Consider the following 26,510-nt stretch of genomic DNA (forward strand, 5'->3'; position numbering starts at 1 on the left):
CCGATCTTACGCGATACTTGTCCAAGTTTTCTATGTTTTATTTTCGTTTGTCGTGAATTATTTTGGTTTGTTGTTTTAAAGAAGATTTCATGTTGATGATGTTCTGAAATATTTAAACCAATCGTTCAAAATACCCAACACTTTTTATATCCATCTACTCTTCAGTGAACGCTTCTGTCTCAAATGCCTTCGAAAAATTCCTTGGATCTTTTTGGACACCAGTTTAATTACATAGATAGACCCAGAATTATATATGTTTTGAAGCGTTATCAAATATTTCTCGCCTGAGCAGCTGATAGCCGTCCGGAGTTATCGATTTGAGCTCAAGCCAAAGATAAACAATGGCCCCATTCGATGCGTTCGAATTGATTTAGGTCAAGCCTAACCTAACCTCGGTAATCGAATAATTCACAATGCATCCAAGTAAATTGCGTTCGCATGCCAGTGAATGCACTCCCGAAAGTTAGAGAAATTTCTATCGATAATTCCGTTTCGCCTCAGGTTTATCTAACGCCAGTGGCACAGTAATTGGTTGGAATCCTCTCCAAACTAGTTCTGGTTCAGCCTACGAAGCCACGGAGAAACTAGGGTCCCCCACTGCCGTGAATGGATTTGCCAAACCAACAATGTATCCCATTAGCGCCCTCGGCTTTGTGGCGCGGGCGTAAGAATCCCACCCACCGCACTCGCTGTGCCGCCACTCGTCAAGACAGAATGGATCCTATTAATCTTCTGCGGGGAAGGATTTTCATCTCGCCCATCACGATTTCGATCATTTCCAATAAACTACACTCGATTGGGGTCTCTCTCTCTATGTTTTGGATTTCTACCCGCTGTCAGCCCAGCCAGGGGAAAGACAATTTATTTGATTGAGTGAATTGATTATTGCTTGATAATGGAAAATCATATGCGAGTCTCGGCGTAGTCTTCGCGGAGCTGCTCCACTCGCAAGCGTAAGTGGTTTCAATTTAATGTAAACATTCGTCGTAGATTGCCGCTTTTTCGGGAATCCGAGAGGCTTTCTCGCTAAAGTTACAGTTTCGCCTCCGGGAATCTGCTGGCTTTATTTACTCTGTTGATTGCGCTAGAGATCTCAATAAAAGATGAACCTTCCACATTCGCCCCACTCTTGGGCCCGCTGTTACTCATATATTTATATGTATAGTTGACTGCTGCCGGCAGTTTAAATGCTGATGGATAACGAAAGATAAAATAATTCAATTAAAGAGTTTGGCTCTAGCTATCGTTCTCCCACATCGCTCCGAGAGGAAGATCCCGGCAGCCAAGTCAAGCACCTCGGAGTTATGCAAAAGCCACGGCAGATCTCCTGCAATTGAGCACGATTCATTTGAATCTTGCCATGTTGGCCTGTTGGGTTGGCCCGGATTGGATCGGAGACGACGACAGGCGGAATGCCGGGAAATTCACTACAATGGGAGATAAAAAATATTCCAACGATTTCTCCATTTTTCCATATATGCACCTTTCTCCAGCGCCGAGACAGACGACGACTTTGCCATATCACGAGTGAGCAGAGCCAAGGGAAATGGAAAAAAAGGAAACACGAGCGATGCTGCCTTCTGATGGTGATGCTGTGTGTGACTCTTAGCGTCGAACAGACTTTTCTCGGTTTTCTTCGTATTTATATACATATAAATGCAAACAGTCCTCAGTCGCAGTCAGCATGGTTAGTCGTCACTGGTAGGAAAACTACGCTAACGAGGACCCGCCGCGGGTTCCAACGGTGGGGGAGCGGCACGCGGGTTGCGAGAAGGATAGATAAATATATTTGTTTACCCCAAAGAGACGATATTATATTATGCTGCCTTTTATTTCGTTGTTGCTTGCACTCTGCTTCCGTTTGCTGGGCGAGGGCTGATTGGCTCCAGGATGGAAACGACGATCGGGACACACAATGGAATAGCTTTGCATTGAACTTCGTCAATTTAAATACTATACGAACAATTCCGGTCGGTGGTTCCGAGCGAGAGACTCTCGTCTTGGCACAGAAACTGTCACAATCGATTCGCGACTGGAGTTCCCACAGACTGCGTGAGGTTAATATGTTTGCGAGGAATGACTCGCAATGACCGAGAATGGTCCTAATTAAGTTCATTTTTTTAAAGATAGGGAAAAAAACCGGAGATACTCCTCCAACCGACCTAGAAAATTTCCTCGAACTATCCCACAATATCAAGTCCAGACATAGAATACAATGGACATCAATGAGTGGTAGAGCGGAGTAATCATAGTTATTAATTTGAATAATGGCACACCATCGAGCGGGCGTTTCGGAGAGGGTTCCACGGGATACGAAATCGCGTCATGCTACGCCCTGCGAACCCTGTATCAAAGCATGAAATGAAATAAAAATTTCCCCGCGTTAAACCTTTTTTCGGAATATTTTTTTTCCTGAGGTTTCTCTTCAATCGTTCTGAATATTTTTCATTCAGCTTTGTGTGTGTCTTTTGCATTATAATTAGTTTCTCCGCGAGGCAAGCTCACACACGATCATCCCCATAACTTTGTTATGTTTCAATTGGTTGATCACTATACTTCAATTATGAATTGTTTTTCCCCTGTTGTTTCAATTCGTGCAACTTCACCTTCTCGATCCCTCTGCGAGCAATTATGTAAATATCCATTCATTTGGCCGTCATACGAGAACAGGGGGCAAACCAGGTGACGTTCTAAAAGAGAACAGGCGTACAACCCAACCAATTTTTTCCTGTCTCTCGCGCACTGTCACGAATAGCGGCGTGAAATCAATTGTGAATTAATCGTAAAAATAAACAACGCCAAATCAATTTCATCGCCGGGCGGCAGCCAGCGTATCACGAGAAAAGTTTGTGTTTTTTGTGTCTACACGGACTTCTTTCGAGTTAATCCGTCAAAGTTGGGAGATCCCATCAACAGACACACACACACACACACACGCATGCCCGTTTGCCACCTAGCGATTAGGGACGGCTCAATTCAGTACACTTTTTTGTGGTGTTCATCTATGTGGGCACAGGAACAGGAAGAGTTGAAGAGAGGGTGAGTCTAGAAGATAGCGCGCAATCCATGTGTGAGCATGCTGCGGAAAAAAAACAAACGTTTGAAGTTAACAGTTGGGTAGTCGAACCGCTGCCATGATATTGGAGATTTTCAACCCGTTCCAGGAAGTGGTATGTGGCCTTCAATTAGAGCCGCGCCATTGATTTTGGGATCACAAAGGCACCGAAGTGACAGCTGCTAGCTAAAATCAACAGACGTTCGCGTAAACTACCTGCTTTCAAGATGCCGATGTGAAAATGATAGCTTTAATTTCTAAAAGTTTCACTGACACTTTTTATATTTTTTCCATAAACTATTGGTAGAATGTGAGAGCTGTGATCAAATGTCCAGAAACTAGGTGAATACAGACGGGTAAGAAATCGGAACATAAGCTATTTGAAAGTGTTCTAGGTCGTTTTCAGGTCGGTGGTTCTCATTTATTAACATGGAAAATAATATGAAATATTTATTGATTCAGATCTTGATGGATCCTCTTTTTCATATTATTTTTGTGCTGTGCAATTGGAGCAGGCCCAACTCCTTCTGAGATAATCTTAGATAATTTTTGCGTTTATTTTGAAGATTTCATAAACACGATCTTTTGTACCTAAGTATAATAATAATCGCGCCAAATAACATGATCTCGATATCATGTTTTTTAAAATTTCCATGTTTTTTAAAATTAGAATAATATTGCGTAAGATCATTGGCACCTAAATCTCTACTACTAATAGAAATAATGACAATAATAATACGTCAACATAGCAACATAAAACAATAATAATAATATAATAGAAACATCACATTCACTGATAAAAATGAACAAAACATATTTTTTTGTGGAAATATAATATAGATGAATAAGTTTTATGAGAACATTCGTTTAGCCGCACTTCCAAAAAACATTCTTCCAAACTGTCATGTTCGACGTAATTCTGCAGACAATGTTTGGTGTGGCCTTCTTCATTTATGGTCACCTCAAAAACACGATTTGAAATGGAGCTGCTCATAGGCTAAATGTGTGGGCAGAGGTTCTCTATGGGACTGCAAACCGGGCTCAAACTGGCCTTCCGAGTAGCGAGCGATGTTCATTTAATCAAACCAAGCCAAAGATTGCTTAGAAATGTGAATCGATGCATTGTCCTGTTGAAATATCACTTCTTCGTTCCCGTCGTTCTCTATGTAAGGAATTATAACGTCTATCAATAGCTCCAGTTACATTCTTGAATGAGGTCTCCATTTCATTCATTTCCGGGTTGAAATGTAACAGATGGAAACCATCAAACTCTCACTTTCAAAATTTAGCTTTGACTTCGAGACGTCCTTCTAATTCAGATCATGTCACCAGCAGTTGTAGCAGTACAGGTTATCTAGATTAAACTTTTTCTGTCAGAAAATACAACATTCCGTCATTCTGGCGTGCAATTTCTTGCAAACTTGTGCCGGTCCTGGATATCTGATTAGGGATGTTTGTCAGCTTCACCTTTCCTTGCAAATTTTCCCCACTTTATGTTTAGTGATTTACCAATTTTATTTACCGGTAGGACATCCAATTACGGGTTGATTCATGTCTTATTTGGGCTTTCAACCGTAAGGATACTTTAGAACGTCACTTTGTCGTGGGCTCGATACCATATTATACACCTTTTTAAAGGAAATCGCGAATGGCTTTCTCTAACGTTCTGGTTTTGAAAGGCAATTGAACGATTCGAGTGATTTACACTCATGAACAGCTCAATTATGCACCGTTCCCGCCAGCCGTTTATCTTTTGCCATTTTTTTTTTGAAAATAATCAAAAATAAGACCGCAATAAAAAAAATTAATCCTTTATAATGCCGTGGCAACTAAAATGTCACCCACAAAACATATTTTGTTCGCTGCACTTGGAATATTGTTTCAATATTTTGTTTAACCAAAGAGTTCTAAAAGTATCTAGCAATACTCCATTTTTTGAAGGGCTGCTGAAAATGTACTATATTAAATTGGCAGTCATTTTTATGTAGCAAAATCGCGATTTTAGAACGCCGACGGAAAATTCTGTTTAAGTTCGTTGAAAATGCAACAAGTCGATAAGTTTTTCAATGTAAGCGTTCTATTTAGGATCTACTGTGTAAACATCATGTAGTTTTTTTCATTAAATTAAATGGTGTATTCAATGAAAAATCAAATTTGATTTTTTTTTATGTGAGACTATATGAAAATATTTTCTTTTACTGCACTAGAAATATTGTTTTACTTTTTGCATAGCCAAAGGTGCAATAAAGTGAGATTACAAGGCAGGGACAACAGTGTTTTGGGGGTTAACGGTTAGTGGCAACTATATTGCCATCGATTATGTCAACTGTTTCAATAGTTTTTCTATCCCATCTGTTTATTTTATTATGCTCTTTTAGCAATTCAGTTGTAACAGAGCCAAATTTATTTGTGTACATTTTTATCTAACGATAGTTTTTGTTGTATATTACATAGTAGCCATTTTTGGCGTAAGAGTATTCCTATTTATCGATACACATTCTTATCTATTACACAGTAGCCATTTAGGCGTAAGAATATTCCTATTCTATCGATACACATGTCGCCTTTTTTCGGCGTGAGAATATTCCTATTGTTCGAATTTTCACAGTTTGAACTGTATACAGCGGGACTGTTGATATGAGGCTTCCATTGTTGTGTTATTAATAATACCAATTACGGATACAGCAGACCGTTATGTGAGCGATAAGGGACTGGGATAACCATCACATGATGATTGTTGCGTGGACGAAATAGCTAGAATAACACACAAAGATGGTCAGTTGAGGACCCTGAGTTATGAGCTCATGATCGTTCGCTTAGTAGCGGACACGCAACCAATTAGGCTACGAAGACTCCCCGAAAGTTTAGTTTCTATCAAAGTTAAATATGTGTTCATCCTCATGTGAGAATTATGTTCTCTGAAGTTTGAGTTGATTCCTTGCCTAGTTTCCACGGTTAAAGGTAATATACTTTTATTTTGATGACACTCTTTTACTGCAAATCTAATGTGTAAAAAGCTAGAAGCTGATTTTTTGTTTTTTATGGTTAAGGCTATGTCTCGCTTGAAATGACGTTTACATATACACTTCCAAAATAGCGGTCAAAGTGTTTGTGTTTGAAACATATTTCACGTGTGCACTTGCCGCGCATACAACAATATAAAGCCAATATTACAACCCAAGTAAAAATTTTGGTTTTGAATTGTTAACAATTTTTCTTAATATCCCTGTGTGTGGCTAAGCGTATGTTCATCATGTCTATATCCCTCATGAATACGGATTGACAAGAGTGAGTTTTGTTTAAATAATTATTTTAGCGTAACAGTAACCATTTTTTTCGGAATTCGATGAGCATTAAAAGGCAAACATGGAAACAATACAAACATAAATTCCATATACACTTCGTAAAGAACGCAAATAATTACGAAACCATATTTTGGTCGCCAATACAAATATACTTCGCCTACTGCTTCACCTCGATATGTACCTCATTGACATGATACACTCTGGAGCCAGAGACGATTATACAATTTTTTCACCACCGACATTACGTACTCTTGATAACGGCTAGATAAAACATTTGTACCTAACGGCATGAAAACCAATGAATATTATTTTCGAAATCTCATTTCATCGAATAGTTGAAAGTTCTCGTGTTCAGAATTACATCACTCACCACAGTAAAGGGTGTGTCACATCAAATTGCATCACGGAAAAAACGCTGTAGAAATTCGCCCAGTAGACCGTTCCTTTTGAAAATATTAGACAGTAAAATAAAAATTATTAAACAACTTTTGGCATTTTCTTTTTATTCATACTTCGAGCCCAAGCCCGTATGCTCGCACCTTCCTCTTTACCCCGTCCATAAGATTCTGTACAACGTCAGGTTGTAGTTTTTTTTGAACAGAAATCCATTTTCTCTTGAAGTCCGCTTCCGATTTGACAACTTTTGGGTTCTTCCGGAGGGCCTGCTTCATAATCGCCCAATATTTCTCTATTGGGCGAAGCTCCGGCGCGTTGGGCGGGTTCATTTCCTTTGGCACGAAGGTGACCCCGTTGGCTTCGTACCACTCCAACACGTCCTTTGAATAGTGGCACGAAGCGAGATCCGGCCAGAAGATGGTCGGGCCCTCGTGCTGCTTCAATAGTGGTAGTAAGCGCTTCTGTAGGCACTCCTTAAGGTAAACCTGCCCGTTTACCGTGCCGGTCATCACGAAGGGGGCGCTCCGCTTTCCGCAAGAGCAGATCGCTTGCCACACCATGTACTTTTTGGCAAACTTGGATAGTTTCTGCTTGCGAATCTCCTCCGAAACGCTGAATTTGTCCTCTGCGGAGAAGAACAACAGGCCCGGCAGCTGACGAAAGTCCGCTTTGACGTAGGTTTCGTCGTCCATTACCAGGCAATGCGGCTTCGTCAGAATTTCGGTGTACAGCTTCCGGGCTCGCGTCTTCCCCACCATGTTTTGCCTTTCGTCGCGATTAGGAGCCTTCTGAACCTTGTATGTACGCAGGACCTCCCGCTGCTTGGTCCGCTGGACGAATGAACTTGACAAATTCAGCTTATTGGCGACATCCCGGACCGAACTTCTCGGATCACGTCTAAACTGCTTAACTACGCGCTTGTGATCGTTTTCACTGACGGAGCATCCATTTTTGCCGTTCTTCACCTTCCGGTCGATGGTTAGGTTCTCGAAGTATCGTTTTAGTACTGCTGACCGTGGATTAGACGATTCCCACCATCTTACCGATGTCCCGATGTGACAACTCCGGATTCTCGAAATGAGTGCGCAGGATTAATTCACGACGCTCTTTTTCGTTCGACATTTTTCCAAATTTACGAAAAATTGACAGTGAAGCATGGCCAACGTGATCTATACACTCTTATCTGATTATAAGCGAAAGCTGAAGATATAATTCCTAAAAATTAAATTTCTACAGCGTTTTTTCCGTGATGCAATTTGATGTGACACACCCTTTATATCCTGATGTGTCCTACCCATTTCCACTTATTACAAGTTGTCTACAAAGTTCAACCTTCATTTAATTGGTTTTTTCCGCAAGTTAAATGCGGATGTCTTCGCCTAGACCAACATACTTTTTATCCGCTGATTTCTCATCTAGATATTTTTGTGAAGCATGTTCACGCCAGTGTTGCCACATTTTGATCGGTACTGGAAGGGTAAAATACCTTTCTCTTCTGAACTTTTTCTTCGCAAAATCTGTACAATTGGAATGTTTGTTGCAAAGAAAAAAAAATGTTTTTCAATACAGAGATATTTTTCTTTGAATGAAAAATTCTCCCTTCGTCTTTGATGATTAATTGTTCAATAAATAATTATCGCATCACAAACTGAAAGACAGTATTGAAAATATTTATGAAATCATTGCAAAAAATTTGAATGATTTTATTTTATCGATGTAACAAATTATTCTCGTACAGAATATATTGGAGTTTTGAAAATTGCCTTTCGATTTGCGATGCGATCATTATTTATTGAACAATTAATCACCAAATACGAAGGGGAAGTTTTTCATTCAAACAATAATATCTCAGTATTGAAAGTTCAAATCAAAGCTGGCTGATAAGGCTAATTGGATTTGCTATTGAATTAGTTGGAAAAAGTTGTGTTAGTCAACAATTAAAAAAAAAAACAGAGAGAAATAGATTTTTATTTCTTCTTGATATTTTTGTTCACTACATCTAGGGGAAGGGTGGTAAAGACGGACACCCTAAGTACAAGTTGAAGACAGCTATCTCACAACAAATTGATAGTCTAGGTATCTTTCTATAATAAAATTTGTCTTTGAAGCAGAAATTTTGAAAAATGAATTTGTCCGGTACTTTTGAAAAAATAATATTGAGACGGATAAGGAGGACACTTGGCGGGAAAGATGGACACTAACTGAAAATTCAAGTCTATGTTCTCGTTAAGTTTTGGAGGTCTATGCTTTAGAGATAATCTAACAAAAAAGCTAGACTAAAAACACCTAGAAGGGCTTGTAATTTTTCTCATTTTTTCTGTCTAATTCGGAATGACAAACTCGGATTACGTTTTAAAAACCGCTCTGCTGATTCGTCCATGATATGTGGTTGCACTTGCAAACGTTGTTGGTGGCCATCTGTTGATAAAAAAAGGAGGAGATAACCAAATTGTTTTCAAAACTAAATGTTTATCTTTTGTCGGTTGAGTGTCCGTCTCACCCGACTTGATTAGTATTTTATTTTCGTCAATATTTCTGGAGTGAAAATGAGATAATGCGCTAATGCGATAAACTGGAAGAGAAGTGATGGTAAAACATTCACGTAACGAAAAATACCCCAAAAAAATACTCGATAACAATGAGAACCTTTTTTTATATAATTACATTTTTGTTTTTATTTACAATTTTCTCAGGACGCCAGCTAGGTGTACACAGTAAGTGACAAAGGTATTGATACGCTGTATTGCAAGTTTGTACATCATTAAAATTTGAAATAAAAATGTAATTTATCAATTATACAGGTGTTTCCGTCTTTATCGACTTTCCCCTGCACACAGCAAACTGAAAATTTGCTGGTAAAACATGTCAAAACTTTGGAGTTTAAGCTTTAAAATAAAGTACATCTCATCTTTATGCGTTCATTCTATGTACACAACAATGTATTTTATTTATGATGAAAAAATCGGTAACTACTTTTCGGGCAACCCAATAGTAAAAAAGATACTTAAATATTTGTGTAAACTATTCTAAAATTTAAAATTTAGAGCATCCCTATCTATATCGTAGTATCCCATCCACTTACGTATCGAAGCATTGAACTGGACACTGGATAAGAGACGGGCAGTTCTAATTGTACCATGAAGAAATAAAGTCCGAGATTTACGAGAATCGGTGATCGTTCGTTGGTAGATTCTCTCGGTTGTGGGATTTACTTCTAACCAAATACACAAATTCCAGACTGTAGGTTTACAGAAATATGAAACATTGAAAATGAATACATAGATAAAAGGAATAGATTAAACACAACTAATAGGCTTGCTTGGTTTCATCTCGGTGTAATTTTTTTCCGAAAAGAAGACCCGAGAAATCACCTTTCCAGATAAAAGTAATAAATGAAATCAAAATAATAGGCAATTAGAGAGAAGAAGATTCCCTCTCTTTGGTTACCTGACGATAGCAGTGGCGCGGAGCAAGCTGGAATCCACCGCTGGGAATTGTCGTCCCGGCTTAGATGTCTTCGATGAAACATTGCAGAAATGGGAAATATAAAATAATAAGAACAAGACAGAAAAAAACACACCAAAGAACGAGGACGCGATTGTCGATAGTCGCCTTTGATGAAGAGGAATATTGAATATGTCATTTGGAGCACACCATACTCAGCGGAACCTGCGGGGGAACAGAGCACAGAGCTACAACGCGGAGTACCTGTTCATCATGGCGCGATATCAATCGCTCTCCGGGAGAACATACTTCCTTTTATTCAGCTGTGTTTGGAAACGCCGGGAACATCGCGAATACGGTATTGCCACGGACTTTTTCGCCTTTTTGTGCGCACTTTTCCTCGCATAGCTCGCCTCTTCGTCATCGTCTTTCTCGAGAAGGGTATGGAAAGGGTGGTGGGATCCGGGTCGAAGAAGATATTTCTATATCCGAGGAAATTTCCAGCGAATCGTGTGGATACCACCCGTTCCCACCCGCCCTCTCGCCCGCTCTTTCGCTCACAAAGATTATGATTTATTAGAATTGAATGACATTTCAAACTTCTCCTTAATGGCAAATGTCAGATATTTGGTTTCAGCGATGTTCTTTCTTCTGATTCCCATACATATATTCATATTCGCAGTGGCCTCATCTTTCCGGGGCATGCCACCGCTGATGGTGTGCGGAGGGAAGGAAGGAAGGAAGGAATCGGGAATCAGCCGGATCACTTTCAACGATTCGCACTCACGGGAAAATGAGCCACAATGTTTTGCGTGCGTGTGTGTGTGTGTATGTGCTTGAGAGAAAGAGTGAGTGTGTGTAATTTCATATTTCGCCGCGCGATCCCTCGGCTCCTGCGGCTCAACTGATTTATATTGATTTATGGTGTGGTGCCTCTGCCTCTGCCTCTACCCGCCAACTGGAAATTACAATATAATACGAGTTATGAAATATGCTCGCGCTGCTTTTGGCGACGTTGCCCCTTATGCGCGGTTTGGCCGTTTGTTTGTTGGTAGCAGAGGAAAATGAAGAGACAGGGAAAAAAGATGAACAACGCTCTGTGGCTTGGGAAGGAAAATCTACAATTGAACATGTTTGTTACCCTGAACGAGTAAGCGATACAGATAAGGCCTGTGCGCGATGTTCTGTAGGAGACAACGGGATGAGCTGAGCTGATGAAAACAATGGATATTGTTCATTGTTTCCGGATCGAAAAATGAAGGGAAGCAAAGGAAAATGCTTGTTTTCTGATGTTGCTCCCATAATTAGACATCCTGAGATCGCAGAATATGTCAATTAAATGCACCACATAACAGCTATTGAGTCGGTATCGGAACAACGTTACGATTGTGAAACCTGTCCTATTAGAACACGTTGAATGTTTGCTTTTATTTTAGTAATAAAGGCGGGTGTTTGATGGATATAGTTTTTGGAAAATGAAAGAGAAAAATAGGGAAAGGATGCGCTCAATAAAAACACACAAAACACACACACTTTTCAAAATCTGTCGGCGATCCAACGAACAAATCTACACCTAGGCGGCGCTGCGGTGAAAGTGATGATGGTTTTAAATTTTGCCATGTGAGCTTATGGAATGTTTGTAGTTCTTTCCATAAATGACAATGTTATAACCATAAAAGATTATTTGATTGCAATGAGTTTGGAAGAAATTTAATTCTGCACAATTTTATATATATAACATGTTATTTTCTTACCTAAATCTGTACAAATATTGACAATGGTTGAATCAAAAAAGGAAATTCGAGAGCACAATCAAAAACAAGTTGAAAAATGCATGGTTCCTGCATGTGAGAACTACCTTGGAAAGCCCGGAAGTAAAATATACGTGATTTGATTTTGAGTTTTAGGTTAAATTATCATCATTTTCTTGATTCAAAAACAAATTCCAGATGTCTCACCGATTGTTTACGTTTTGCGTTAAATCGCCAATTTATCAATGTCAAATTTATTCAATGATTTCATGGTTCAAATTGAGATGGCGCAGCATGTACCGATACGCGAAGCTGACGCGCTTCGTTGTTAAACCGGTTCAGCAGTAGATTTTGATGAAACCCTGTAACTATGATTATGATATACTTGCAGCTATTAATCAATTGCGAAACCTTATCCGTTCACTAAATGGGCGTTAAGCCGACTTCCCGATCAAAACAAAGAATGTAAGATTTTGTTTTCCGCCAGGAAGTACTTTACTAGCTGCGATTATTGAATGCAACTGCCTGTAATATTGCTCTTTAGTTTATTTCAAACTACACAGTTGTATTTTGTCTCAGAACCAGGGTGGCCAATTATGATTTCCGAAAATTAGGAAGAATGGAAATAAAAATCTGGAAGAAATAAGGATTGCTTATATTGGGTTGTCCGGAAAGTTCGTGCTGAATTTTGGGAAAAAAGCAACGGTTTTATAGGCAAACATATATTTTTATCCTATATAAGAAAACTATGCATATAAGTTTTGTTTCGCCATATTTCATGCAGCTCACATAATTTGTCATCCCAGGCGAACGCCTTCTTGTCGACAACGGTTGAAGGTCCTTTAATGCTGCCTATAGAGTCGAGATTTTTGCTCTTGACAGAATTTGGTAGGGACCTGAACCTATAAATAATCTGAAGGAGCAATACTGGGTTAATTTAGCTGGTGGGATAGCCAGGCTTCTAAATAATTTGTCGTGTTTTTTTTGTTAATTAAAAAAAATATAGTTTATTTATTAGCAGTATTTACATCACAGATTTTTTTACATGATTAGTTATTTAAACTCAAATAGAATTCCAGTTCGTTGACATCAATTTCATGATTATTATGAATATAATTTGTGTATTTGATAAAAAGCGTTAAAATTTCATTTTTTTGTTCTGGTGCTACGTTGTCTAGTACCGGCCGCATGAGTTCATCAAACGTTATTCTCTGCCACCCGTTAAGTGCTGTTGTGAGCTTTTGTTGCATGCGCCTCCATGCTCCCATTACTCTGGGACACTCAGAAAATTTATGCTTTATCGTCTCGATTTGCGTCCGGCAGTGCTGACAATATGGGTCGTTAGCTCTCCCGTTAGCTCTCCTGATGATGTTAATCTTCGATTTTCTGTTTTCTCATTCACTAGAAGATAAAGGTGACTACGCTGGCTCGACGTTAGACTTTTTGTAGAGATATTTCTCCAGATTCGTTTCCAATTTAAACCCGGTTGGTTTCGTTCAACTCTTGGCCGCTCAGTCTGTTCCAAATAATAATCGTGTATTTGATCGCTTGTGGGATTTTGTGTTATATGGTGCGGCAACAAAGGTATTTGTTGATACAGAATTTTCAGACACGGAAATTCGACAGAAGGAGTGTGATTTAGAAGCAGAGAGGATTGGTAAAATGGAATAGAATCCATCTCTTTCAGGTGACGATTAATAAGTAGCGCTTTGCTTTTTATCGCCGGTAGTTGCAGCTCAAATCCGCCTTGCTCCCTCTTCCGCGCAAGTTGCTGCATTGGAATCCGTGCTGGTAAGCCACGAAACAGGAATCTTCCCATCATCGCAGTCAGTTTAGCAGTGTGTATGTTTTGTGGTGGTATTATGGATGCAACGTACCACGCTTTCGATGTAATAAATGTATTCAACAGTATTATCTTCTGTTGCAGGTTCAAAGATCGCATACTATGCAACCACATAATTTGCGCGATTCTGGACAATAATTTGTCCCAGTTAAGCTTTGCCATCGAACGCACTGAGTTAGTAAAGATAATACCCAGTACCTTCACATTTTCCACCGTCTGCAGCCCTGGTATCGTCATTGGCTCTCCATTAATAAACCCGACGTCGACAGCCACAGTTTTTTGCCGGTTAAGTTTTGCCCCGGCCACAAGCTCGAATTCGCCGAACACCCCAAAAATACGATCGATTGTTGTTGTTGATGTTATAATCGCCGTAATATCATCGGCGTACGCAACGCAAATATCTCCACCACATATGCGCTCCAACCGTGTAAGTAGTGGATGTAGGTAAATCACGAACAGGAGCATCGACAACGGATCTCCCTGTCGAACAGACCGTTCTATCCGAATCGGTTGTGACAGGCGCCCATTCAATAGTAGCCGTGACGAAGAGGAATCTTCTACCCTAGAGATCCAGCTGACGAAGCTCGGATTAATCCCCAGAGAAAGTAGGGTTCGATGCAAGAACTCGTGAGAGACCCGATCGAAAGCATGGTCCAAGTCGAAAGAGATCATCTTTCCCTTCTGTTTATTCGCAATCAAGTGGGCCATCCGATCTTTCAGCGAGAGAGAAGCTTCAAAAATTGACCGATCGGCGTTGTCAATGAGACATGAAGTTTGCTGTTACCTTGATGGAACACGACGTCTATCACATTGTCTAATTCTGGAAAGTTGTCCTGGATCGTTGCCTTTAATTTGTCCAGTGTCGAGCAGTATTTGTGGTAATTTATCGACTGTTTTCTTGATAGAAAATCATGATAAGAAAATCCTTTTCAATCACGTCAGACACAGAGAATGATTTCTTCCTAGGAGTGAAAACTAAGTTAGCTAAAGATGGTTAATTTCGCATACCCCAAGTTGTTTGCCGCTCAACATTGTCGTAAATGATCATAAACAATAAAATTAAATCGTATAACTTTTGCTACGTCGCATATAAATTCGTGTCAAATCATAATCGTATTAAATAATAAAATATCAATCAAAGCGTGCATCATGTACATCTAAAATCGTATAAAAAGCGAAAACACAATTTTCTATACCTTTCAAATATAGTCAAATCACATATCAATGTAACAAGCATCGTAATTTTGTTATAAATGGTGTGTCACATCAAATTGCATCACGGAAAAAACGCTGTAGAAATTCGCCCAGTAGACCGATCCTTTTGAAAATTTTAGACAGTAAAATAAAAACTATTAAACAACTTTTGGTATTTTCTTTTTATTCATACTTCGAGCCCAAGCCCGTATGCTCGCACCTTCCTCTTTACCCCGTCCACAAGGTTCTGTACAACGTCAGGTTGTAGTTTTTTTTTAACAGAAATCCATTTTCTCTTGAAGTCCGCCTCCGATTTGACAACTTTTGGGTTCTTCCGGAGGGCCTGCTTCATAATCGCCCAATATTTCTCTATTGGGCGAAGCTCCGGCGCGTTGGGCGGGTTCATTTCCTTTGGCACGAAGGTGACCCCGTTGGCTTCGTACCACTCCAACACGTCCTTTGAATAGTGGCACGAAGCGAGATCCAGCCAGAAGATGGTCGGGCCCTCGTGCTGCTTCAATAGTGGTAGTAAGCGCTTCTGTAGGCACTCCTTAAGGTAAACCTGCCCGTTTACCGTGCCGGTCATCTGCTCCGCAAGAGCAGATCGCTTGCCACACCATGTACTTTTTGGCAAACTTGGATAGTTTCTGCTTGCGAAACTCCTCCGGAACGCTGAATTTGTCCTCTGCGGAGAAGAACAACAGGCCCGACAGCTGACGAAAGTCCGCTTTGACGTAGGTTCCGTCGTCCATTACCAGGCAATGCGGCTTCGTCAGCATTTCGGTGTACAGCTTCCGGGCTCGCGTCTTCCCCACCATGTTTTGCCTTTCGTCGCGGTTAGGAGCCTTCTGAACCTTGTATGTACGCAGGCCCTCCCGCTGCTTGGTCCGCTGGACGAATGAACTTAACAAATTCAGCTTATTGGCGACATCCCAGACCGAACTTCTCGGATCACGACTAAACTGCATAACTACGCGCTTGTGATCTATTTCACTGACGGAGCATCCATTTTTGCCGTTCTTCACCTTCCGGTCGATGGTTAGGTTCTCGAAGTATCGTTTTAGTACTCTGCTGACCGTGGATTGGACGATTCCCAGCATCTTACCGATGTCCCGATGTGACAACTCCGGATTCTCGAAATGAGTGCACAGGATTAATTCACGACGCTCTTTTTCGTTCGACGACATTTTTCCAAATTTACGAAAAATTGACAGTGAAGCATGGCCAACGTGATCTATACACTCTTATCTGATTATAAGCGAAAGCTATAATTCCTAAAAATTAAATTTCTACAGCGTTTTTTCCGTGATTTCCGTGATTTGATGTGACACACCCTTTATATGGTTATATATACGTATATAATATGGCATGTACATCCCAGCAAACATTAAATCGTGTAACTTGGCATATTATATGTCATATGTGGTATCGAATCACAATCATATATAATGTCAATCAAAGTATACATCGTATATATCTACAATTGCATAAAATGCGAAAAACACAATTTTACTTTATACGACAGATTAAGTCGTAATTCAATAAGCAAGCCTCGGTTTTCGTGAGACGTGGATTTCAAGTCAACGCAGAACTGAGAAAAATTGTGTTACATACTGTGGAAAATCATTTAACTTTCCACAGCATGTGATTTCATTTAATCGTAATGGAGTGCATACCTTATCATATTATGAATTTAATGGCACTGACGTTTCTAGAGGAACTTCGCCGTTTCAACGTTGTAGAGATTTCTATGCCAAATAACACGCCTTGAGTATATTCTGAGTGCGAAGCTCTAGAATACATGTGATTATAGTGCGAATCGGAAGAATCTTCTTTGACGAAAGATCCGTCCGACTAGAATGGGAAACGAATCTGAATCTCTGGCATGATATGTTTGATGCTAACTATTTACTCGGTCGCAGGAGCACCGATGTATATTTACCGATATACCGATGTATATTTGGCTTTACAAGATTGCCAAGTTGGCTTCCAAATAGTATCAAATTATATAAAACTGCATTCAGAATTACTTGAGAGAACAAACTGTTGTCAGATAATACAATTGAGATCATTCCTATGAATTCCCTGTTTTTTAAACGAAACTATTTTGTTTACTTGATGGGAAGACTTCCTACACACAGTTAAAAAAGTTAAATTGGCAACCAGGAATGACGTATCCGAATGCATCTCTTTCTTTCGACATGTACGAGTTTTAACTGCTCTAGAATTATATTACAGATAGCCGTGCGAGATAGCTGCAGCTCGATAATCGAAACAATCGGAGTTCGAATCCCATCGGAGAAATTTTCGCAGCCACAATCACCATTCATTTTAAACATTTTTATCCCACCCCCCACTCAAAGTCAGTTAAAATCTATTTCTACATGCATAAATAATCTCATATATGCAAATGGCGATTCGTGAGGTTATAATGATATTTGACGTAAATATTTTTCGTTAAATAATATATTCGCATGACAATAGTCGTATAAGGGGCAAAGCTACGATATTCCATCCTTATTTATTCCATCTGATTCGCAAGCATATACCATGTGTATAAATCGTCTCCACTTTTGTATGTATATCCAATTTTGGAATTTTATACGATTTAATGGTTGCTGGGGGTTGCTTTTATGGAGCGTGCCGCAGTTGAATATGCAATCCATCTAAGGTTTTTCAGTGTTTAACCCACTACACATTGCAAAGATTTTATGAATGAATTCAGCTTCGTGATCAATTGCGAAACCTTATCCAGGAGCGCAATTGAAATTTTTAATATCTGTAATTGGATACGTATAAGAGTATTACATATTTTGTACGGGTTTCAATTCATACATACTAATAAATTATACATAAATAATCTGCCAAATGTCTGCAGATCTGTCGTACTTTTCGTAAGTTTCCGGGGGAGAGAAAAAAGGACTCGCAACATTATGCTCAAAGTTCATTCGTTCAATTCGCGTTGAGGGCATTATAAATCGAACTTCATAATGGATTTTCTGGTGAGCTAAACGTACTTTTAAAATAAAAATTTAATAATGAATATTTTGAGTATTTATTCTACGTGATCGAGGAACACAATTTTTCGCTAATTGTGAAAAGTATTTTAAAAAACTGTAGCTGATGATTTTGTATTATAATGATTAGATTTTGTGAAAATATCAGGAAATGTATACACAAACGATTAAGTAAGGGTCTGGACCACATGTTTTGAGAGTTTTTAATTTCGATTTCAAACTGCCTTTTTTTCACGCCAGCTTCAAGCATTATTAATTTTGATACTGTACTCGCGATAAAGCGAAACGTAACAAAAGAAATAGTGCTAGTATAAGTGCTGACCGGACAGCTTTTATGACTTTTTTTATGATTTCAGTACATTAATTACGGATGATTTTTATTCTGATAAAGTAAGAAGAACAAATGTCGGGGTCTTTTAAGAAAAATCAGGCAAAATTTAGTGTTTGTCATGTTATCAGGGAACATGCCAAAAAGTCTGGTATATCCTGAAAAATCAGCAAGGTTGGCATCTCTGCGTAGAACAGTCTTTGTGTGCTACAATCATCTTGAACCCAGTCGCGCCATCTGCGCTGCCAGTTAGAACCGTTTCCCACATTCGTCGCAAAACCAGGCGTCGTGTGTGTTCTCTGCCCGGCTTAGCAATTCAAAAAATGACCCATTTATCATTGAACAGAGTGAGAGAGAGAGAGAGCGCACGCTCGCGAATGACCAATATGCGATCATTAATTACCTACCTTTTTTCTGGTTCTCGGTTGTTTTCAACAAACCTATTCCCTAATTTGGACCACAGACACAGGCGGCGTCGCTGTTACCCCGCCGGTCCTGTCGACTGTCAATGAAGGCTTAAACTGGTATAAATCTAGTCCCCCCCGGTTCAGTATGCTCACGCGGAGATCGATGATCTTCTTATGGTGGACCAACTCGTTCGTTCTCGGCTATGGTTTTTTCTCCACTCTTCCATAGCCGAGCGAAGACGCGCACACATATTTTTGGAGCGAATCCGGTAAAAGTCGTGATATTCTTGTCGGCACGCTTGCTTATCGACATAATTTTGTGGAGTTTATGGTGGCGGAGAGTTTGTCTAGGGAGGAGTTTGGTAGAGTTAGAGTGCCCGTAAAGCATTCAATCTGAACGTTTCATTTAGACGCTGCCGTGTTGTGACGAGTCGAGGTAATGGCGGAGAAGAATGAAGGTAATTATTGGACACCGTTTAACCCCTGCCGTGGATCGTGGAAATGGGCCCACTGAATGGCTTACTGACCGTCAGAGATCCGGAGGTAATAACCATTTATTTTCAATTGAGATATAGCTGTTAAAAAACCCCAGATAGTGCCATTGTTTGTAACGATCGCGTGTTTCGACGTGGGTGAGAAGCGACGAAAAAAAGTAAAGTAAAAACTCAAGCGGGATACCCATTTCTTTTGTTGTTCACTCAGCTGTAATGATAGGTCTGATATCTCACTCATAGCTTTCTTCCGTCATCCGTTCTATTGTGATGCGTCGCGTAGCTTCGGAACTAATTGTTGTTACTTTCGGAGGAACGTCACCGTCCGTGTCCGAATATAATTGTAGTAATTTCACGCGGAAATGGAACACCGAGAAAGCTCCAACACCACAAAGGCTTTGGGTACAAACCAAACAAAAAAAAACAATGCTGTCAACTTTGGGCGAATACGCTACGTCTTGGGAGGAAAACTAAATGAAAACACCATAAATTACCGTGGCCGGGATTCGGGGTTTCATCAGGACTATTTTTCAACGGCTCCCAACAGTTTCTCCCAACATGCGGCCCAACAGTGAAGCCATATTTTCTATACACACAGCTCAGAAGCGAAGCCACAAGATAAATAGTGGTCTCTCAAGGCCGGTAAACTTTTCTCAGCTTTAGCCGAAAGTGGGAATTTATAGCAGCTCAGTTTCCTTCTGCTTTATTCCTACGCTTCGGAGTGACCTATCGTATCCCCCGGAATAGCATGCACAGAAGAGATGCTACGCGTGCAATGCGATCTATTTTGACAGGTGAGGTTTTCCACTCGAGATTATCCGAGAAGTGCGGCGAACTGAACACCGAAGGGAGCCGCACAACGCGAAGTGGTGGGATTATTTATTACCAGATGTCAAAGTTTAATGGTGCCGACCGGGATGACTGCGAGAAAAAGATGCACGGGGAGATGGCAATGAGAAAGATCCGTGTTTTTCTTTCATGTTTTCCCATTCAGAGCCGTCTAAATTTGTCGCGTTCTCATGTAGGAACAACAGCGGCGCATTAACATGCGTTTCTTGTTCTGCGTTGTTTACAATGGCAATCTGTCAAAGTTTGACTTCGGCGAGCCGTATCGTGGGATCAAAGTTTGATCCTATCTAAGCGTGGTAAGCCGAAAGGAAGGAGAGTGCTCGACCACGTCATCCCTCCCGACAGGATATGGTTGAGCCTGGTGCAAGCAGATCTGGCGAACCGGTTTCAAATGTCACCCGAAGAGGACGCTTCCGCTGTTCCGCTTATCTCGAGCCGGGAATCGTTGATTGTTTGTACCATGGGTGCATGTTACTAATTGTAAATGCATTTCTGCTTTCGTCTCCCCTTTTTCTCGAGACCAGAAAATCGTGCACATTCGAAAACAAAGGTTCCATTTTAAATGTCCGCATGTTCTCTTCTCTTATGCTTCTCTACTTTTATTCAGATCACATACGCCGAGTTAAGTGTTGTTTCTCGTCAACCGAAAACATCACGTCCCACGTTCGGCGGCTTGTGTTGGTGCGTAAATGCACTTTCTGGAAGTTTATGAACTTCGTGAGTAATGTACCAGTAGCCAGCCACGACGCTGTTGTTTGTTCAGGGTTCTTGAATCCACTGTGTCGCCACCGCCTCATTTTTCGGTGCTGCATGTGTGTGTGTGTGTGTGTGTGTGTGTGTGTGTGTAAACCATGGCTTCCCCCCGCATCTATGGAACCGGCAAAGTAAATAAATTTAACAAATTGAGCAAGGAAAAACAGTTTCCGTATGTCATTAGTTAGCATAAACATATTTATATATAATTTCTGGCAGTCCTTTCTTATCTTCCGCTTGTTCCAGCCAAACTGAACCAAGGCACAGAGGCGGCAACGGTTGTGGTAGCCCAGGGCAACTGTGATTGCAGTCAAGACCCGCATGTTTGCTCGCGTTTTCTTCCCACCATCCACCATCCACCATCCGCGCCACTGACGACAGAAGCTAAGTCAACAGAGAAGCCGGAATTAATCCGCCTTCGGCTGGAAGATTTTTTTTCTGATTAAATAATGTTTCCAAGTCATATCGCATTCCATAGGATGTAGCATTGGGGATGCAATGTTGTGATTCAATTTATAATTACGTATTCCATGTATAGAAAAAATGTGTAGCATGCCCCTCTTAGAATTGGATATATCTAAACTGTGCTAACATAAGGTAGCAACTACGTATGCACGTTATTTAGTTAACCATAATTCAACCAGTACCATTATAAATTTTAATTGTTGTGTTGTTAGGAATATAGTCAAGTTGCATTTAAAAATGCTACTAAATTACATCTTGACAAAAAACAAAATCTTGCATTTTTTGTTTTGATCGGGAAGTCGGCTCATCGCTCATTCAAAAAAATGTTATTAATAGCTGCAGATATATCAAAATCTTAGCTACAAGGCTTCATCGAAATCTACTACTCCAATGGTTTGATACTAGGAATTATTTTTTCAATACTCCCTAATAATTGTTTTCAATCACGTGGGGTTAAACGACCCAGAAGCAGTGTAATACTCCAATTTCGCTGAGAAAATCAGCTTGTAAAAGAATATCAAGTAAATCCTGAAGCAAAGTTTTGACGTAGGACTTCGTCTTTCGGTAAGGGTGACAAATGAGAAAACATGTGACGTTTTTTGTGAACCAGTTTGAACCTTAACAACTATGTTTGCTGCAAACGGATTTGGATGATTTTCACACCAATCGAACCAGAATTTCTCTATGATGATATGCTATAATAACGTCTAAAATGCTAAATAAACGAAAATAGGAAACATTCCAAGTTTCTCAATTAATTTGTTTTTTTTTTTCAATTTGCGGCTTACAATTGTCATGTACTACTGCGAAAATTAAGTAAATCGTTCGCCCGAGATGCATACGCCGCGTTCGTCCAACAGACACTGTGGATATTGCAACTTGAGTAACGCCCGTTTGCCAGCTTTTTTTTGGTATGAATAGGCCAGTTGTGATTTCTAATGTCACACTCAACGGTTCTGCTCGATACAAAGTCCAAAAGTAGGATCAGATAGAAGGATCGGGTAGAAGGTCAATTGTTTTGTGAATGAAAATATCGCAAATAGCGGTGCTATTTCGTTCGCAACTTTAAATCAAAGCGACACAGTTCTGAAATCTTTTACTTTGTAGGCAAATGATTCACGACCACTCGTTAAGTGTTATGTTAATTTTAAAATTTTTAAATATGTAAGTTTCTTCGACTTGGCAACACTGGCATTGTTGGGCAAAATCTAGCCTTACCATGGAAAAGTTTGACAGTCTGAATTGTTATTTGTTATTGGAAACTGTGTCTCTGTGAAAAAAAAAATGGAATTAACACAAGAATACTTTCGCGCGATGATTTTTACGACGTTCGACGCAGATTTTCGAGGCAAAAGTAGTCGTAGTTAGCTCATCGATGAACCTCGTGAAGGTCGTCCAAAATCAGCCGCTATGCTAGACTCTCTGTACTTCTCTGCCAGAATGAATCTGAGTTACGAACTGCGTGAATTCATCGATGAAATCCATTCATTCTTTGGTTGAGAAGAACATTTTTTTTATCAGCATTATAGTCTATAGACTTTCAACACATTTGGTTGGTTCGTCACTTAACTTTAATTTTTGGAAGAATGTCGGGAGTGAGGATTGAACTCGTGACCTTTAGCGTGAGAGGTATGGATGCTTGAGAAGAACAATTTATGTTTAAATAAATATGTGGAACTTAATCCAATAAAGATACCAAACAGAGGGAAGATACCATAGTAATAATCTGATGGTATCTGATGCACAGAAAATTCTTAAAATAGATGGGGTATATTCTGAACAATAAAAAGCTTGTTTTGTACCAAATCTAGCTATGGACGAAGCTTATAGTAAATTATTTCGGGTCGGTGCCATCAAACACACAGCAAAACCATCGTGGTCGTCAAGCCGGGCTTTGACATCGCTTGCACCGGCTCACCACATTTCGACAACGACCGATTTCGCTTGATGTTGTCGTAAGTGACTCACTTCTTATCATCAATCTTATCACCGTACTAGAATCGAGGCGGGTTTGTACCAAAACATAGTGTGAACTGTCAACTGAAATGGGTCGATTTCGTGGCGATCCAGTAGCGATTCGCAAATAGGAACGCGGTCCATGAGGTTTTTTTTTAACTAAAATATTTTTGTGCAATGTTTAGCGTCTGAAAAATCAAAACAATGCCAACATTTTGGTCAAATTCGATCATTCCTTCCTTGAGATTTTCGACAGTGAGCCTTTTTTGTAAAGTGTATATTAAACATTAAAATCTTAACAATTCTAAACGAAATCGAAGTCTGATATAGTATCGGGACCATAACACTATTCATGATTTCAGTCGACAGGCGTGCGTTTTCGACTTTATCGAGGAGAAACTGTAAAGTGTCTTTGTCTTTGTTCACTTTTTGTTTATGAGAGTTCGTATCGCAAAACGAATCTTGAGTGGAAATCGAGGAAACATTCATAGCGTTCCATCCTAGTCCTAAATTCTAATCCTTTCCAAAAAATTCAGTGTTAGATTTAGTTATTATTAAATTGTTAGTCTTAATTATACAGAAAATAAGTTATATTTCAAGGATTTATATTAATTTGATTCTGTAAACATTAGACAATAAGTAATTGAGTCTGATTAATAAATGTTTTCGGAAAAAAACATTCATTATTTGTCAAGAATATAGCATTCATATGGGGGAATCAAAAAGGAGTTGCACCCATAGAAGTTGCTGCAGCTATGCAGTTGAATTGCTGAAACTATCTGATACTGGCGAAAAAGATCGCCGTTGTAATATGAAAAAAAAACTGTAATACAATAACACCAAGAAGAAGAACGTTCGGAGTGAATACTCAGTTCATAGCATTCATGGACATAAGGACACGAATTGCAACTTATGGCCGGCTTGTTTATGATTCTCGCGAGGGCAAGAATGAAACATCAATCAACCATCTTCAACTGCTTTTACAAAACAATACAAGCCATCGGCCCTTTTCGGGGCACCAACAATTTCTACTCAAAAGCTCCAAATGCTTTGATACATTCTAAATTAGTATGCGAAGTGATGAACAGGCGAACTAAAAAAAATATTTCGTAGTCCTACGTCAACAACGCGGTCGTGTCTTGGACGCCACCTCCTATAACTTTTTTTTTTATCATGGTAACGTATGGCATGCATCGTGAAACATTTTGAGTTATTTATTACGGAAAGGTGATTTACATCTTAAGAAAGTATCTAAAATTTACAGGATAGAAATACAGTGATGGACACCAAAAACATCCACCCCAATTTGAAATCAAAGTGTTTCGACATTAAAAGTTTTTTTTCAAACTTTTAGGTATTCCAGTTAATACTACGTAGAAGTAATTAGAAGCCAATTTTGCCATTTCAGTATCGTTGATTTATTTTTTAAAAAAACAAAAAATGATTTTTGTTCCTAAATGGGTACTTTTAGGGTATGATATAAAAAAATCCACTTGCGTAAATTTGTTTTAGCGTGTTTTGTACAACGATGCACCCCTCGGGTTTGACAGCTGGTTGTTTGCATTTGACACGAACAAAATTTCTATAGCTTTTTAGTCAACTTTCCGTGCGTGGTGACGTGTTTCTGACACTGAAATAGCTTCCGGAAAATGGGTGGAAAGTACATGTCTGAGCTGTTCAACAAGAAAAGACGTCTCCGAGTGTGGCGGAAGAGCGACGAGGGACTTCAGAACCGGCATCCACAACCGACTATGAAGCACGGTGGTAGAAGCATCATGATGTGGGGCTGTTTCTTGAGAGCTGGGGTGGGAAACTTAGCACATGTCAACGGTATTATGACTACCGATGGTTACATCGACATTTTATGCGAAAACCTAGAAGAATCCATGCTGAAAATGGGGCTACACTTTTCAGTAAAATAAGAACCCGATGTATACTGCGAAGAAAACAGCAGCATTCTTCCGATCGGCCCGGCCCGGATCAAACCAAACCCCAAAGCCCCGACTTGAATCCTATTGAGAGTTTATGGGTGATTTTGGACAAAACAAGCAAAACTATTTTGCTGTGTTGGAGAAGGTCTGAGACGAGCTGGAACCCCAATACCTCCGGAACCTCGTGGAGAGTATGCCAAAGCGTTGTCAATTGATTATCGAGACCAAACTATTAATTATTTGTTTTTATTGTTTTCATAAATAAAGCATAAAGTGGATTGCCCATTTAGGAACAAAAGTCAGTTTTTGATATTTTTTTTGAAGAATAAATCAAAATTACCAACTTTTACGTAGTATTGACAGGAATACCGAAAAGATCGAAAAAAACTTTTAATGTTGGAACACTTTGATTTCAGATGGGGGTGGATAATTTTTTTGGGCCTATACATGCAGAAAAAAAAAACAGAAAAGACTTCGAACAACTTCTTCAGGTAAGAAATCCGTGAATCACTTAAAAGACGGGCGAATGCTGTACCTGCAGATGGAACAATACCTCGAATATATAACTGATGTAATTTATTTTCACACGCACAAATGCTCTGTTATATTATTAGAGCAATTATTATGCTTTTCCCATACAACAAGAACAGCGAAACTCCATATAGATATGCATGAGCACCGGTAGCATTCAAGACGCCAGTAAATCGCCGCATGACTTGGAGCGCGAGTAGGGCGCTGTCGGATAATTGCATCTAGTTTTTTCCTGTTTTTCGATTCGTTGCGGTTCAAAATTTGTTCTCCTTGCGCCGAAAATTTGACAGCGCACCGTCGTTGTTTTCAGGCAATTAAGCTGCTCAAATTGCCTTCGTCGCCGCCTGACTTGGTCTCAATCCACGGCCCAGCGTTCGGAAGATCTGAAGTTAAGGCGTGTGTATGTGACTATCCCCTGGCGGGTAAAATGGTCGATCATAAATTGTAAAATTGGACACCTAATTTTCACGGTTTCGTTGAACCGTCGAGACATCGGTCTACTGGTTTGTATGCGTTGTTTGCGGTAACGAGCAAGTACGGGACCGGATATGATCACTTTTGGACGCGGAAGTTTATTCGACGCGCCTTCGGCGATTGATTAAGTGGTCAACGGCGAGATTGATTGGAATCGAGTTTAGTTGTGCCACTCTCGGCTCGCGGTTAGGTAGCAATTTTCAGTTTTCACGTGAAAAAAGTGAAATCAAGATTGTCTTTGGTTGTTTGAAGTGACTATAACTATGATTAGGTGGCAGCAAAAAAAGGAAAGGAAATTGAGGTTAACAAACCAATAATGT

General features: G+C 39.8%; 1 protein-coding gene across 5 annotated transcripts in view; it reads right to left on the bottom strand.

The window, feature by feature from the left end:
- The window catches only part of LOC129771634 (teneurin-m), a 332,131-nt gene that overhangs the window by 228,837 nt on the left and 76,784 nt on the right, over positions 1–26,510 (bottom strand). The window lies entirely within an intron of this gene.

Source organism: Toxorhynchites rutilus, chromosome 2, assembly GCF_029784135.1.
Source record: "Toxorhynchites rutilus septentrionalis strain SRP chromosome 2, ASM2978413v1, whole genome shotgun sequence".
NCBI lineage: Eukaryota > Metazoa > Arthropoda > Insecta > Diptera > Culicidae > Toxorhynchites > Toxorhynchites rutilus.